The sequence below is a fragment of the Schistocerca cancellata genome, chromosome 3 (assembly GCF_023864275.1).
Source record: "Schistocerca cancellata isolate TAMUIC-IGC-003103 chromosome 3, iqSchCanc2.1, whole genome shotgun sequence".
NCBI lineage: Eukaryota > Metazoa > Arthropoda > Insecta > Orthoptera > Acrididae > Schistocerca > Schistocerca cancellata.
Window position 1 is genome coordinate 19,018,548 of NC_064628.1, and position 15,735 is coordinate 19,034,282.

Genomic DNA, 15,735 nt, shown 5'->3' on the forward strand with positions numbered 1-15,735 from the left:
GATTGTGGCGCTCACCTGCACGGCGCCAAACACGCATACGACCATCATTGGCACCAAGGCAGAAGCGACTCTCATCGCTGAAGACGACACGTCTCCATTCGTCCCTCCATTCACGCCTGTCGCGATACCACTGGAGGCGGGCTGCACGATGTTGGGCGTGAGCGGAAGACGGCCTAACGGTGTGCGGGACCGTAGCCCAGCTTCATGGAGACGGTTGCGAATGGTCCTCGCCGATACCCCAGGAGCAACAGTGTCCCTAATTTGCTGGGAAGTGGCGGTGCGGTCCCCTACGGCACTGCGTAGGATCCTACGGTCTTGGCGTGCATCCGTGCGTCGCTGCGGTCCGGTCCTAGGTCGACGGGCACGTGCACCTTCCGCCGACCACTGGCGACAACATCGATGTACTGTGGAGACCTCACCCCCCACGTGTTGAGCAATTCGGCGGTACGTCCACCCGGCCTCCCGCATGCCCACTATACGCCCTCGCTCAAAGTCCGTCAACTGCACATACGGTTCACGTCCACATTGTCGCGGCATGCTACCAGTGTTAAAGACTGCGATGGAGCTCCGTATGCCACGGCAAACTGGCTGACACTGACGGCGGCGGTGCACAAATGCTGCGCAGCTAGCGCCATTCGACGGCCAACACCGCGGTTCCTGGTGTGTCCGCTGTGCCGTGCGTGTGATCATTGCTTGTACAGCCCTCTCGCAGTGTCCGGAGCAAGTATGGTGGGTCTGACACACCGGTGTCAATGTGTTCTTTTTTCCATTACCAGGAGTGTAGCTCCTCAGTTAGCCTCACAAGGTCTGAGTGATCCCCACTTGCCAACAGTGCTCGGCAGACCTGGACGGCCAGCCTTACAAGTGCTATCCGAGCCCTACAGCGCTTAAATTCGGTGATCTGACGGGAACGCTGCACGGTCGTGAAAGCTGCACGGTACTTCAATGAGATAGCCACTCGTCATCTTCAGGTGCTCACTGGTGTTTTGCTGGAGTGGTTCGCCAGGAAACTCGCTAGAAAAACGCAGGCACCAGTGGGTGGGGCTATAAAGTCATCATAGACGAATCATGGAGCACAAAATCGACCAGAGTCCCTTACCAGAGAAATGGACCACGGTCTACGCTTTCTCAAGCAGCAGGCCTGCGTTCGCGTGGGCAGAGCGTTGGCACCCAGTCGAAGTGCCGACTCCGATTCCCCGTCTGAGTCGACTCACTGGATTCCTTGGTCTGCGGCCGCGATGCCTTAGTGTCGCCACAGCTGGTTCCCATGCCTTGCTGAGTTGAAACCCCGTGTCTCTCGTTACTTACGCACGTTCCGCTTGCTTCTTTAATGATAGAGTCACGGCACGTGGAGGCAGACGAAAGGATCTATGTTTCTCCATAGTTCATGCTATGTCCCTTGTGAAGACAGTGCTCAGAATAGCAGACTTTCCTGGCTGACCCGATTTGGTATGACGTCTATTTTCAGCGCATCTAACATTGCGACCTGTCTGTCCAAAGTATGATTTCCCACACAGGCACAGGATTTTATATATCCCTGACGTCCTAAGCCCAAGGTCGCCTTTAACAGAACCCATCATCGTTTTCACTTGCGCTGGTGGATGGAAGACACATTTTATGTGATGTTTCTTGTACAGCCTGCCGATATTAGAGCACACCACCAACATAGGGTAGAAAACCATCCTCGTGCAGTTCTCCATTTCTTTTGGCTATTCCTGAAGTTAAGTGCATGCAGGTTGAAATCCATTACAGATAGGTTTATCAGAGTACAAACACAAAGCAAAGATAGATAAGCTCTACTGACAAGCTCCCTGCAGCTGAGATAACTCTAGCCCTATGAACGACAGCCATAACACGTCACTGTGTTGAGATGGATGATGGCTATTCCTGAAGTTAAGTGCATGCAGGTTGAAATCCATTACAGATAGGTTTATCAGAGTACAAACACAAAGCAAAGATAGATAAGCTCTACTGATAAGCTCCCTGCAGCTGAGATAACTCTAGCCCTATGAACGACAGTCATAACACGTCACTGTGTTGAGATGGATGATGGCTATTCCTGAAGTTAAGTGCATGCAGGTTGAAATCCATTACAGATAGGTTTATCAGAGTACAAACACAAAGCAAAGATAGATAAACTCTACTGACAAGCTCCCTGCAGCTGAGATAACTCTAGCCCTATGAACGACAGTCATAATACGTCACTGCATTGAGATGGATGATGGCTATTCCTGAAGTTAAGTGCATGCAGGTTGAAATCCATTACAGATAGGTTTATCAGAGTACAAACACATAGCAAAGATAGATAAACTCTACTGACAAGCTCCCTGCAGCTGAGATAACTCTAGCCCTATGAACGACAGTCATGATACGTCACTGCATTGAGATGGATGATGGCTATTCCTGAAGTTAAGTGCATGCAGGTTGAAATCCACTACAGATAGGTTTATCAGAGTACAAACACAAAGCAAAGATAGATAAGCTCTACTGACAAGCTCCCTGCAGCTGAGATAACTCTAGCCCTATGAACGACAGTCATAACACGTCACTGTGTTGAGATGGATGATGGCTATTCCTGAAGTTAAGTGCATGCAGGTTGAAATCCATTACAGATAGGTTTATCAGAGTACAAACACAAAGCAAAGATAGATAAGCTCTACTGAAAAGCTCCCTGCAGCTGAGATAACTCTAGCCCTATGAACAACAGCCATAACACGTCACTGTGTTGAGATGGATGATGGCTATTCCTGAAGTTAAGTGCATGCAGGTTGAAATCCATTACAGATAGGTTTATCAGAGTACAAACACAAAGCAAAGATAGATAAGCTCTACTGATAAGCTCCCTGCAGCTGAGATAACTCTAGCCCTATGAACGACAGTCATAACACGTCACTGTGTTGAGATGGATGATGGCTATTCCTGAAGTTAAGTGCATGCAGGTTGAAATCCATTACAGATAGGTTTATCAGAGTACAAACACTAAGCAAAGATAGATAAACTCTACTGACAAGCTCCCTGCAGCTGAGATAACTCTAGCCCTATGAACGACAGTCATAATACGTCACTGCATTGAGATGGATGATGGCTATTCCTGAAGTTAAGTGCATGCAGGTTGAAATCCATTACAGATAGGTTTATCAGAGTACAAACACAAAGCAAAGATAGATAAGCTCTACTGACAAGCTCCCTGCAGCTGAGATAACTCTAGCCCTATGAACGACAGTCATAACACGTCACTGTGTTGAGATGGATGATGGCTATTCCTGAAGTTAAGTGCATGCAGGTTGAAATCCATTACAGATAGGTTTATCAGAGTACAAACACAAAGCAAAGATAGATAAACTCTACTGACAAGCTCCCTGCAGCTGAGATAACTCTAGCCCTATGAACGACAGTCATAACACGTCACTGTGTTGAGATGGATGATGGCTATTCCTGAAGTTAAGTGCATGCAGGTTGAAATCCATTACAGATAGGTTTATCAGAGTACAAACACAAAGCAAAGATAGATAAACTCTACTGACAAGCTCCCTGCAGCTGAGATAACTCTAGCCCTATGAACGACAGTCATAACACGTCACTGTGTTGAGATGGATGATGGCTATTCCTGAAGTTAAGTGCATGCAGGTTGAAATCCATTACAGATAGGTTTATCAGAGTACAAACACAAGCAAAGATAGATAAACTCTACTGACAAGCTCCCTGCAGCTGAGATAACTCTAGCCCTATGAACGACAGCCATAACACGTCACTGTGTTGAGATGGATGATGGCTATTCCTGAAGTTAAGTGCATGCAGGTTGAAATCCATTACAGATAGGTTTATCAGAGTACAAACACAAAGCAAAGATAGATAAACTCTACTGACAAGCTCCCTGCAGCTGAGATAACTCTAGCCCTATGAACGACAGCCATAACACGTCACTGTGTTGAGATGGATGATGGCTATTCCTGAAGTTAAGTGCATGCAGGTTGAAATCCATTACAGATAGGTTTATCAGAGTACAAACACAAAGCAAAGATAGATAAACTCTACTGACAAGCTCCCTGCAGCTGAGATAACTCTAGCCCTATGAACGACAGCCATAACACGTCACTGTGTTGAGATGGATGATGGCTATTCCTGAAGTTAAGTGCATGCAGGTTGAAATTCATTACAGATAGGTTTATCAGAGTACAAACACAAAGCAAAGATAGATAAACTCTACTGACAAGCTCCCTGCAGCTGAGATAACTCTAGCCCTATGAACGACAGCCATAACACGTCACTGTGTTGAGATGGATGATGGCTATTCCTGAAGTTAAGTGCATGCAGGTTGAAATCCATTACAGATAGGTTTATCAGAGTACAAACACAAAGCAAAGATAGATAAGCTCTACTGATAAGCTCCCTGCAGCTGAGATAACTCTAGCCCTATGAACGACAGTCATAACACGTCACTGTGTTGAGATGGATGATGGCTATTCCTGAAGTTAAGTGCATGCAGGTTGAAATCGATTACAGATCGGTTTATCAGAGTACAAACACAAAGCAAAGATAGATAAACTCTACTGACAAGCTCCCTGCAGCTGAGATAACTCTAGCCCTATGAACGACAGCCATAACACATCACTGTGTTGAGATGGATGATGGCTATTCCTGAAGTTAAGTGCATGCAGGTTGAAATCCATTACAGATAGGTTTATCAGAGTACAAACACAAAGCAAAGATAGATAAACTCTACTGACAAGCTCCCTGCAGCTGAGATAACTCTAGCCCTATGAACGACAGCCATAACACGTCACTGTGTTGAGATGGATGATGGCTATTCCTGAAGTTAAGTGCATGCAGGTTGAAATCCATTACAGATAGGTTTATCAGAGTACAAACACAAAGCAAAGATAGATAAACTCTACTGACAAGCTCCCTGCAGCTGAGATAACTCTAGCCCTATGAACGACAGCCATAACACGTCACTGTGTTGAGATGGATGATGGCTATTCCTGAAGTTAAGTGCATGCAGGTTGAAATCCATTACAGATAGGTTTATCAGAGTACAAACACAAAGCAAAGATAGATAAGCTCTACTGATAAGCTCCCTGCAGCTGAGATAACTCTAGCCCTATGAACGACAGTCATAACACGTCACTGTGTTGGGATAGATGATGGCTATTCCTGAAGTTAAGTGCATGCAGGTTGAAATCCATTACAGATAGGTTTATCAGAGTACAAACACAAAGCAAAGATAGATAAACTCTACTGACAAGCTCCCTGCAGCTGAGATAACTCTAGCCCTATGAACGACAGTCATAATACGTCACTGCATTGAGATGGATGATGGCTATTCCTGAAGTTAAGTACATGCAGGTTGAAATCCATTACAGATAGGTTTATCAGAGTACAAACACAAAGCAAAGATAGTTAAGCTCTACTGACAAGCTCCCTGCAGCTGAGATAACTCTAGCCCTATGAACAAGAGCCATAACACGTCACTGTGTTGAGATGGATGATGGCTATTCCTGAAGTTAAGTGCATGCAGGTTGAAATCCATTACAGATAGGTTTATCAGAGTACAAACACAAAGCAAAGATAGATAAGCTCTACTGATAAGCTCCCTGCAGCTGAGATAACTCTAGCCCTATGAACGACAGTCATAACACGTCACTGTGTTGAGATGGATGATGGCTATTCCTGAAGTTAAGTGCATGCAGGTTGAAATCCATTACAGATAGGTTTATCAGAGTACAAACACAAAGCAAAGATAGATAAACTCTACTGACAAGCTCCCTGCAGCTGAGATAACTCTAGCCCTATGAACGACAGTCATAATACGTCACTGCATTGAGATGGATGATGGCTATTCCTGAAGTTAAGTGCATGCAGGTTGAAATCCATTACAGATAGGTTTATCAGAGTACAAACACAAAGCAAAGATAGATAAAGTCTACTGACAAGCTCCCTGCAGCTGAGATAACTCTAGCCCTATGAACAACAGCCATAACACGTCACTGTGTTGAGATGGATGATGGCTGTTCCTGAAGTTAAGTGCATGCAGGTTGAAATCGATTACAGATAGGTTTATCAGAGTACAAACACAAAGCAAAGATAGATAAGCTCTACTGATAAGCTCCCTGCAGCTGAGATAACTCTAGCCCTATGAACGACAGTCATAACACGTCACTGTGTTGGGATAGATGATGGCTATTCCTGAAGTTAAGTGCATGCAGGTTGAAATCCATTACAGATAGGTTTATCAGAGTACAAACACAAAGCAAAGATAGATAAACTCTACTGACAAGCTCCCTGCAGCTGAGATAACTCTAGCCCTATGAACGACAGTCATAATACGTCACTGCATTGAGATGGATGATGGCTATTCCTGAAGTTAAGTGCATGCAGGTTGAAATCCATTACAGATAGGTTTATCAGAGTACAAACACAAAGCAAAGATAGATAAGCTCTACTGACAAGCTCCCTGCAGCTGAGATAACTCTAGCCCTATGAACAACAGCCATAACACGTCACTGTGTTGAGATGGATGATGGCTATTCCTGAAGTTAAGTGCATGCAGGTTGAAATCCATTACAGATAGGTTTATCAGAGTACAAACACAAAGCAAAGATAGATAAGCTCTACTGATAAGCTCCCTGCAGCTGAGATAACTCTAGCCCTATGAACGACAGTCATAACACGTCACTGTGTTGAGATGGATGATGGCTATTCCTGAAGTTAAGTGCATGCAGGTTGAAATCCATTACAGATAGGTTTATCAGAGTACAAACACAAAGCAAAGATAGATAAGCTCTACTGACAAGCTCCCTGCAGCTGAGATAACTCTAGCCCTATGAACGACAGTCATAACACGTCACTGTGTTGAGATGGATGATGGCTATTCCTGAAGTTAAGTGCATGCAGGTTGAAATCCATTACAGATAGGTTTATCAGAGTACAAACACAAGCAAAGATAGATAAGCTCTACTGACAAGCTCCCTGCAGCTGAGATAACTCTAGCCCTATGAACGACAGTCATAACACGTCACTGTGTTGAGATGGATGATGGCTATTCCTGAAGTTAAGTGCATGCAGGTTGAAATCGATTACAGATAGGTTTATCAGAGTACAAACACAAAGCAAAGATAGATAAACTCCACTGACAAGCTCCCTGCAGCTGAGATAACTCTAGCCCTATGAACGACAGCCATAACACGTCACTGTGTTGAGATGGATGATGGCTATTCCTGAAGTTAAGTGCATGCAGGTTGAAATCCATTACAGATAGGTTTATCAGAGTACAAACACAAAGCAAAGATAGATAAACTCTACTGACAAGCTCCCTGCAGCTGAGATAACTCTAGCCCTATGAACGACAGCTATAACACGTCACTGTGTTGAGATGGATGATGGCTATTCCTGAAGTTAAGTGCATGCAGGTTGAAATCCATTACAGATAGGTTTATCAGAGTACAAACACAAAGCAAAGATAGATAAACTCTACTGACAAGCTCCCTGCAGCTGAGATAACTCTAGCCCTATGAACGACAGCCATAACACGTCACTGTGTTGAGATGGATGATGGCTATTCCTGAAGTTAAGTGCATGCAGGTTGAAATCCATTACAGATAGGTTTATCAGAGTACAAACACAAAGCAAAGATAGATAAACTCTACTGACAAGCTCCCTGCAGCTGAGATAACTCTAGCCCTATGAACGACAGCCATAACACGTCACTGTGTTGAGATGGATGATGGCTATTCCTGAAGTTAAGTGCATGCAGGTTGAAATCCATTACAGATAGGTTTATCAGAGTACAAACACAAAGCAAAGATAGATAAACTCTACTGACAAGCTCCCTGCAGCTGAGATAACTCTAGCTCTATGAACGACAGCCATAACACGTCACTGTGTTGAGATGGATGATGGCTATTCCTGAAGTTAAGTGCATGCAGGTTGAAATCCATTACAGATAGGTTTATCAGAGTACAAACACAAAGCAAAGATAGATAAGCTCTACTGATAAGCTCCCTGCAGCTGAGATAACTCTAGCCCTATGAACGACAGTCATAACACGTCACTGTGTTGGGATAGATGATGGCTATTCCTGAAGTTAAGTGCATGCAGGTTGAAATCCATTACAGATAGTTTTATCAGACTACAAACACAAAGCAAAGATAGGTAAACTCTACTGACAAGCTCCCTGCAGCTGAGATAACTCTAGCCCTATGAACGACAGTCATAATACGTCACTGCATTGAGATGGATGATGGCTATTCCTGAAGTTAAGTGCATGCAGGTTGAAATCCATTACAGATAGGTTTATCAGAGTACAAACACAAAGCAAAGATAGATAAGCTCTACTGACAAGCTCCCTGCAGCTGAGATAACTCTAGCCCTATGAACAACAGCCATAACACGTCACTGTGTTGAGATGGATGATGGCTATTCCTGAAGTTAAGTGCATGCAGGTTGAAATCCATTACAGATAGGTTTATCAGAGTACAAACACAAAGCAAAGATAGTTAAGCTCTACTGACAAGCTCCCTGCAGCTGAGATAACTCTAGCCCTATGAACGACAGTCATAACACGTCACTGTGTTGAGATGGATGATGGCTATTCCTGAAGTTAAGTGCATGCAGGTTGAAATCCATTACAGATAGGTTTATCAGAGTACAAACACAAAGCAAAGATAAATAAGCTCTACTGACAAGCTCCCTGCAGCTGAGATAACTCTAGCCCTATGAACGACAGTCATAACACGTCACTGTGTTGAGATGGATGATGGCTATTCCTGAAGTTAAGTGCATGCAGGTTGAAATCGATTACAGATAGGTTTATCAGAGTACAAACACAAAGCAAAGATAGATAAACTCCACTGACAAGCTCCCTGCAGCTGAGATAACTCTAGCCCTATGAACGACAGCCAAAACACGTCACTGTGTTGAGATGGATGATGGCTATTCCTGATGTTAAGTGCATGCAGGTTGAAATCCATTACAGATAGGTTTATCAGAGTACAAACACAAAGCAAAGATAGATAAACTCTACTGACAAGCTCCCTGCAGCTGAGATAACTCTAGCCCTATGAACGACAGCTATAACACGTCACTGTGTTGAGATGGATGATGGCTATTCCTGAAGTTAAGTGCATGCAGGTTGAAATCCATTACAGATAGGTTTATCAGAGTACAAACACAAAGCAAAGATAGATAAACTCTACTGACAAGCTCCCTGCAGCTGAGATAACTCTAGCCCTATGAACGACAGCCATAACACGTCACTGTGTTGAGATGGATGATGGCTATTCCTGAAGTTAAGTGCATGCAGGTTGAAATCCATTACAGATAGGTTTATCAGAGTACAAACACAAAGCAAAGATAGATAAACTCTACTGACAAGCTCCCTGCAGCTGAGATAACTCTAGCCCTATGAACGACAGCCATAACACGTCACTGTGTTGAGATGGATGATGGCTATTCCTGAAGTTAAGTGCATGCAGGTTGAAATCCATTACAGATAGGTTTATCAGAGTACAAACACAAAGCAAAGATAGATAAACTCTACTGACAAGCTCCCTGCAGCTGAGATAACTCTTGCCCTATGAACGACAGTCATAACACGTCACTGTGTTGAGATGGATGATGGCTATTCCTGAAGTTAAGTGCATGCAGGTTGAAATCCATTACAGATAGGTTTATCAGAGTACAAACACAAAGCAAAGATAGATAAACTCTACTGACAAGCTCCCTGCAGCTGAGATAACTCTAGCCCTATGAACGACAGTCATAACACGTCACTGTGTTGAGATGGATGATGGCTATTCCTGAAGTTAAGTGCATGCAGGTTGAAATCCATTACAGATAGGTTTATCAGAGTACAAACACAAAGCAAAGATAGATAAACTCTACTGACAAGCTCCCTGCAGCTGAGATAACTGTAGCCCTATGAACGACAGCCATAACACGTCACTGTGTTGAGATGGATGATGGCTATTCCTGAAGTTAAGTGCATGCAGGTTGAAATCCATTACAGATAGGTTTATCAGAGTACAAACACAAAGCAAAGATAGATAAGCTCTACTGACAAGCTTCCTGCAGCTGAGATAACTCTAGCCCTATGAACGACAGCCATAACACGTCACTGTGTTGAGATGGATGATGGCTGTTCCTGAAGTTAAGTGCATGTAGGTTGAGATCCATTACAGATAGGTTTATCAGAGTACAAACACAAAGCAAAGATAGATAAGCTCTACTGATAAGCTCCCTGCAGCTGAGATAACTCTAGCCCTATGAACGACAGTCATAACACGTCACTGTGTTGAGATGGATGATGGCTATTCCTGAAGTTAAGTGCATGCAGGTTGAAATCCATTACAGATAGGTTTATCAGAGTACAAACACAAAGCAAAGATAGATAAACTCTACTGACAAGCTCCCTGCAGCTGAGATAACTCTAGCCCTATGAACGACAGTCATAATACGTCACTGCATTGAGATGGATGATGGCTATTCCTGAAGTTAAGTGCATGCAGGTTGAAATCCATTACAGATAGGTTTATCAGAGTACAAACACAAAGCAAAGATAGATAAGCTCTACTGACAAGCTTCCTGCAGCTGAGATAACTCTAGCCCTATGAACGACAGCCATAACACGTCACTGTGTTGAGATGGATGATGGCTGTTCCTGAAGTTAAGTGCATGTAGGTTGAGATCCATTACAGATCGGTTTATCAGAGTACAAACACAAAGCAAAGATAGATAAGCTCTACTGATAAGCTCCCTGCAGCTGAGATAACTCTAGCCCTATGAACGACAATCATAATATGTCACTGCGTTGAGATGGATGATGACAGCCCTTAGCTCGTTGGGATAGACCACTGTTAGTTGGTTTACAGAACCTGATGTGACCTTAGGAAACGTCTTCTTTTCTGGGGGCCAAGACATTTAAGAATGGGATGACTTGATTTTTCTTCACTTCCATGCTGAACCAGATGCTAGGATGGACGGAGTTAAGATGTTTCAGAAATGCGGCAAGTGATGCTGCCCCATATGGCTATACCACAGAGGTGCCATACACATATCTCCATATTCTTTTAGATTTTGACACAGCTGACTGATTGCTTTTTTCTCGAAGTCTTCCCTGAAAAGGTTAGCTGCTACTGGAGACAAAGTCAGTTTGCTCAAAATGTTCATTAAATAAAAAGTAGGACAAGGTAAGCACATGTTTCAATAGCTGTCAGATAGCCTCCTCCAACTTAGCTCCTATGGGTTGTAGTCAATCCATGGGAGATACTCGTGTGGACAAAGAGACCACATTGAAACTCAATAATATGTCAACTGGTTCGAGTCGCAAAGTTTTTAATCTCTGTATAACATTAATTTTATATATATGCATAACCATTTGTCTCCCATAGTAGCTAACATTTTCATGGAAGACTTCGAGGAAAAAGCAGTTCAGTCAACTGTATTGAAACCTAAATGTTTCTGGAGGTACGTGGATGACACCTTTTTAGTAAGGCCACGTGAGGCAGCAAGGCTTCCTGCATTTCTGAAACACCTTAACTCCCTCCACCCAAGCATTTTGTTCACCATGGAAGTGGAGAGACATGAAGGCAGGGTCACAGTGTGTGCAAACGATGCTGGGTTCTGTTAAGGTTTAAGGAGATCACGGATCGATAAAATTCCGTGCCAGGGAAATCATACATTGACCAGACGTGTCGCACTGTTAACAATAGATGCGCTGAAGATAGACGTCACGCCAGATTGGGTCGAGTAGAAAAGTCTGCTGTTGCTGATCTTGACAGAGGATGTAGTATGAACTACGGAGAGGCAAAGATCCTTTCGTCTACCTCCACGTACTCGGACTTCAATCCACAAGGCATGGGAACCAGCATTGGCGTCACTAGCGCATCGTCGGACGCAGACGAGCGAATTAGAGTCAACATAGATGCTTATTGGAATCCGGACTGTACATGCAGTCCTCCGAATATATTAAAAAGTTTTACTTGCGACGAAACCATGATGTACAGGAAGTTGCACATAAAACAACCATTGCGAAACAGAACTTTTGGAGTAAATGTTAAATTGCGACAAGAACAGAAATACACTACTGGCCATTATAATTGCTACACCACGAAGATGAAGTGCTACAGACGCGAAATTTAAGCGACAGGAAGAAGATGCTGTGATATGCAAATGATTAGCGTTTCAGAGCATTCACACAAGGTTGGCGCCGGTGGCGACACCTACAACGTACTGACATGAGGAAAGTGTCCAACCGATTTCTCATACACAAACAACACTTGACCGGCGTTGCCTGGTGAAACGTTGTTGTGATGCCTCGTGTAAGGAGGAGAAATGCGTACCACCACGTTTCCAACTTTGATAAATGTTGGATTGTAGCCTATCGCGATTGCGGTTTATCGTATCGCGACATTGCTGCACGCGTTGGTCGAGACCCAATGACTGTAAGCAGAATATGGAATCGGTGGGTTCAGGAGGGTAATACGGAACGCCGTGCTGGATCCCAACGGCCTCGTATCACTAGCAATCGAGATGACAGGCATCTTATGCGCATGGCTGTAGCGGATCGTGCAGCCACATCTCGATCCCTGAGTCAGCAGATGGGGACGTTTGCAAGACAACAACCATCTGCACGGACAGTTCGACGACGTTTGCAGCGGCATGGACTATCAGCTCGGAGACCATGGCTGCGGTTACCCTTGACGCTGCATCACAGACAGGAGCGCCTGCGATGGTGTACTCAACGACGAACCTGGGTGCTCGAATGGCAAAACGATATTTTTTTCGGATGAATCCAGGTTCTGTTTACAGCATCATGATGGTCGCATCCGTGTCTGGTGACATCGCGGTGAACGCACATTGGAAGCGTGTATTCGTCATCGCCATACTGGCGTATCACCCGGCGTGATGGTATCAGGTGCCATTTGTTACACGTCTCGATCACCTCTTGTTCGTAATGACGGCACTTTGAACAGTGGACATTACATTTCAGATGTATTACGACCCCTGGCTCTACCCTTCATTCGATCCCTCCGAAACCCTACATTGGAACAGGATAATGCACGACCGCATGTTGCAGGTCCTGTACGGGCCTTTCTGGATACAGAAAATGTTCGACTGTTGCCCTGGCCAGCACATTCTCCAGATCTCTCATCAATTGAAACCGTCTGGTCAATGGTGGCCGAGCAACTGGCTCGTCACAATACGCCAGTCACTACTGTTGATGAACTGTGGTATCGTGTTGAAAGTGCATGGGCAGATGTACCTGTACACGCCATCCAAGCTCTGTTTGACTCAATGCCCAGGCGTATCAAGACCGTTATTACGGCCAGAGGTGGTTTTTCTGGTTATTGACTTCTCAGGATCTATGCACCCAAATTGCGTGAAAATGTAATCACATGTCAGTTCTAGTATAATATATTTGTCCAATGAATACCCGTTTATCATCTGCATTTCTTCTTGGTGTAGCAATTTTAAAGGTCAGTAGTGTATTTGTCGGAAAATGTTATATTGGCTGGTGGTTTCATAAGTAGGAGCGACAGACACTTGTGCTCTGAATTAAATCTCGTAACGTGAAACATGGACGATAACTAGTTTGGACAAGAAGAGAATAGAAGCTTTCGAAATGTGGTGCTACAGAAGAATGCTGAAGGTAAGGTGGGTAGATCACGTAACTAATGAAGAGGTATTGAATAGGATTGGGGAGAAGAGAAGTTTTTGGCACGACTTGACTAGAAGAAGGGATCGGTTGATAGGACATGTTTTGAGGCATCAAGGGATCACAAATTTAGCATTGGAGGGCAGTGTGGAGGGTAAAAATCGTAGAGGGAGACCAAGAGATGAATACACTAAGCAGATTCAGAAGGATGTAGGTTGCAGTAGATACTGGGAGATGAAGAAGCTTGCACAGGATAGAGTAGCATGGAGAGCTGCATCAAACCAGTCTCAGGACTGAAGACCACAACAACAACAACGTGACTGTAGGGAATTGATAAGTGACAGCGTGGCACGGTATGACAGCCTATAGGATAACTGACCAACATCTGTATTAAATACATATGTTTGGTACGTGATACGTGATTGGGGAAATGTCAATAAAGCAGCTTTCATGCTAGCCAGTGCACCATGTCTTCACACTTGATTGGACGAGCTGCTTCAAAGACATTAGCTGCTACGACGAGAATGTAACCAAAATAAAACAGAAGCTCTGATCTCAAGCTTTTGTGATATTTGACATTAAAAATTATATTGTCCAAAACTGGATGCACCAAATGAGTCGGAGGAGAGATAGAATAAGTTACACGAGACATCCCAAATGAACTCTTTCAAAAGATTGTGGTCTCATTACCCTCGTGTTTAAGCAATCTGATGGACGCCGCTTGTACCTAAGTGTGTGCCCAAACCAGACTGCAGTTCTAGATGAAGAATATGAAACAGTAGTTCAGAAGGGATTATTCAGGGTTGTATTTCACATGTTTTTCATTCTGTTGACAGAGCATGGATAAAAGGAAACCAAGGAGAAATTTGAAAATGGAATTAAAGTTCAGAGAGAAGAAACGACGTCAAAGAGCTAGGAATGAATGGAACGGATAATGTTTTGTGTAGCTCCACAACAGATGCTTATACAGATGACGACGGATACTACGGAAGTAACTGTAAGTAATCGCAAAATATAGTCGCGAAAACCTTTTTGGTCAACAAATTTACATTTTTAGATATAGTAACTTCTTAACTTCCCACTCAAACTTACAATGACACCATTTCCTTGCATATAGAAAGCTGTAGGGAATGCCCTACAGAAACTAACATTCACAAAATAAGGCAAGAATCACGGCAGACATTAACTGTTGCTATGCATAATTTTCGTGATAATAATTATCACTTAAAACATGTTTGCATTTTTAGAACTGAATAAAAGTACCCATCGATGACGGCGCGAAGGTGCCGAAACATCTTTGGTAAAGTTCAGCGTTGAGAATTTTAAAATCAAAATTTGTATTCCTTTTTGCTTGCCACATATGTGAGACGCTGCTACAGATTTGTGATCTGGAGATAAGGTACTGGCATTTTAGCAGACGGATACCACAAGGCTTTAGAACCTAAATTAAGAAACCAAATTAGAGGTTTGGGAGCCTGAATAAAGAAACCGGCGTCTGCCAGGTATTACACGGTTACCAGGTATGACCCCTACGGCGATGGTGTTGCCGGTTCCTGTTCTTGGACCGGTAGTTTCAATGTCACCATGAATCAAAGCAATAGAGAGAGATATTACGTGTCAATTTAAAAATAAAAACAACGTGCAGTGAAACACAGACAATAGGTTGCTGCAATATTGTCTGTTACCTGGAACATTCCCTCAGATTTGTCTGTCGTTTTCAGGTACTGTTAGAGCACGTTGGAAAATCGACCACGGTTTTCTAAATGCTTGAAAACATGCTCTTTAAAATGATATTAGTTTGAAATCAGTTATGCAAAAGAGATTTACTAAAAGCAAATTGAATGTGATTTATTCTCGTAATTTTTACGAAAATCTAGTCTGAACTGATTTTGTGGAAATTGAGAAAGCAGCACGTGAATGATATGTTACTAAGTTGCTGTTTCCAAAATTTTTTTTTATCATGCCTTTAATCAACGAGGTATAACCCAAAGTTATAACTGTATGCGCAGCTAGTTTGCGTCAATTTATATACCTCTGTTGGATATTTTACCCACTGTTCTGGGAGGAAGCTAAAAATACGT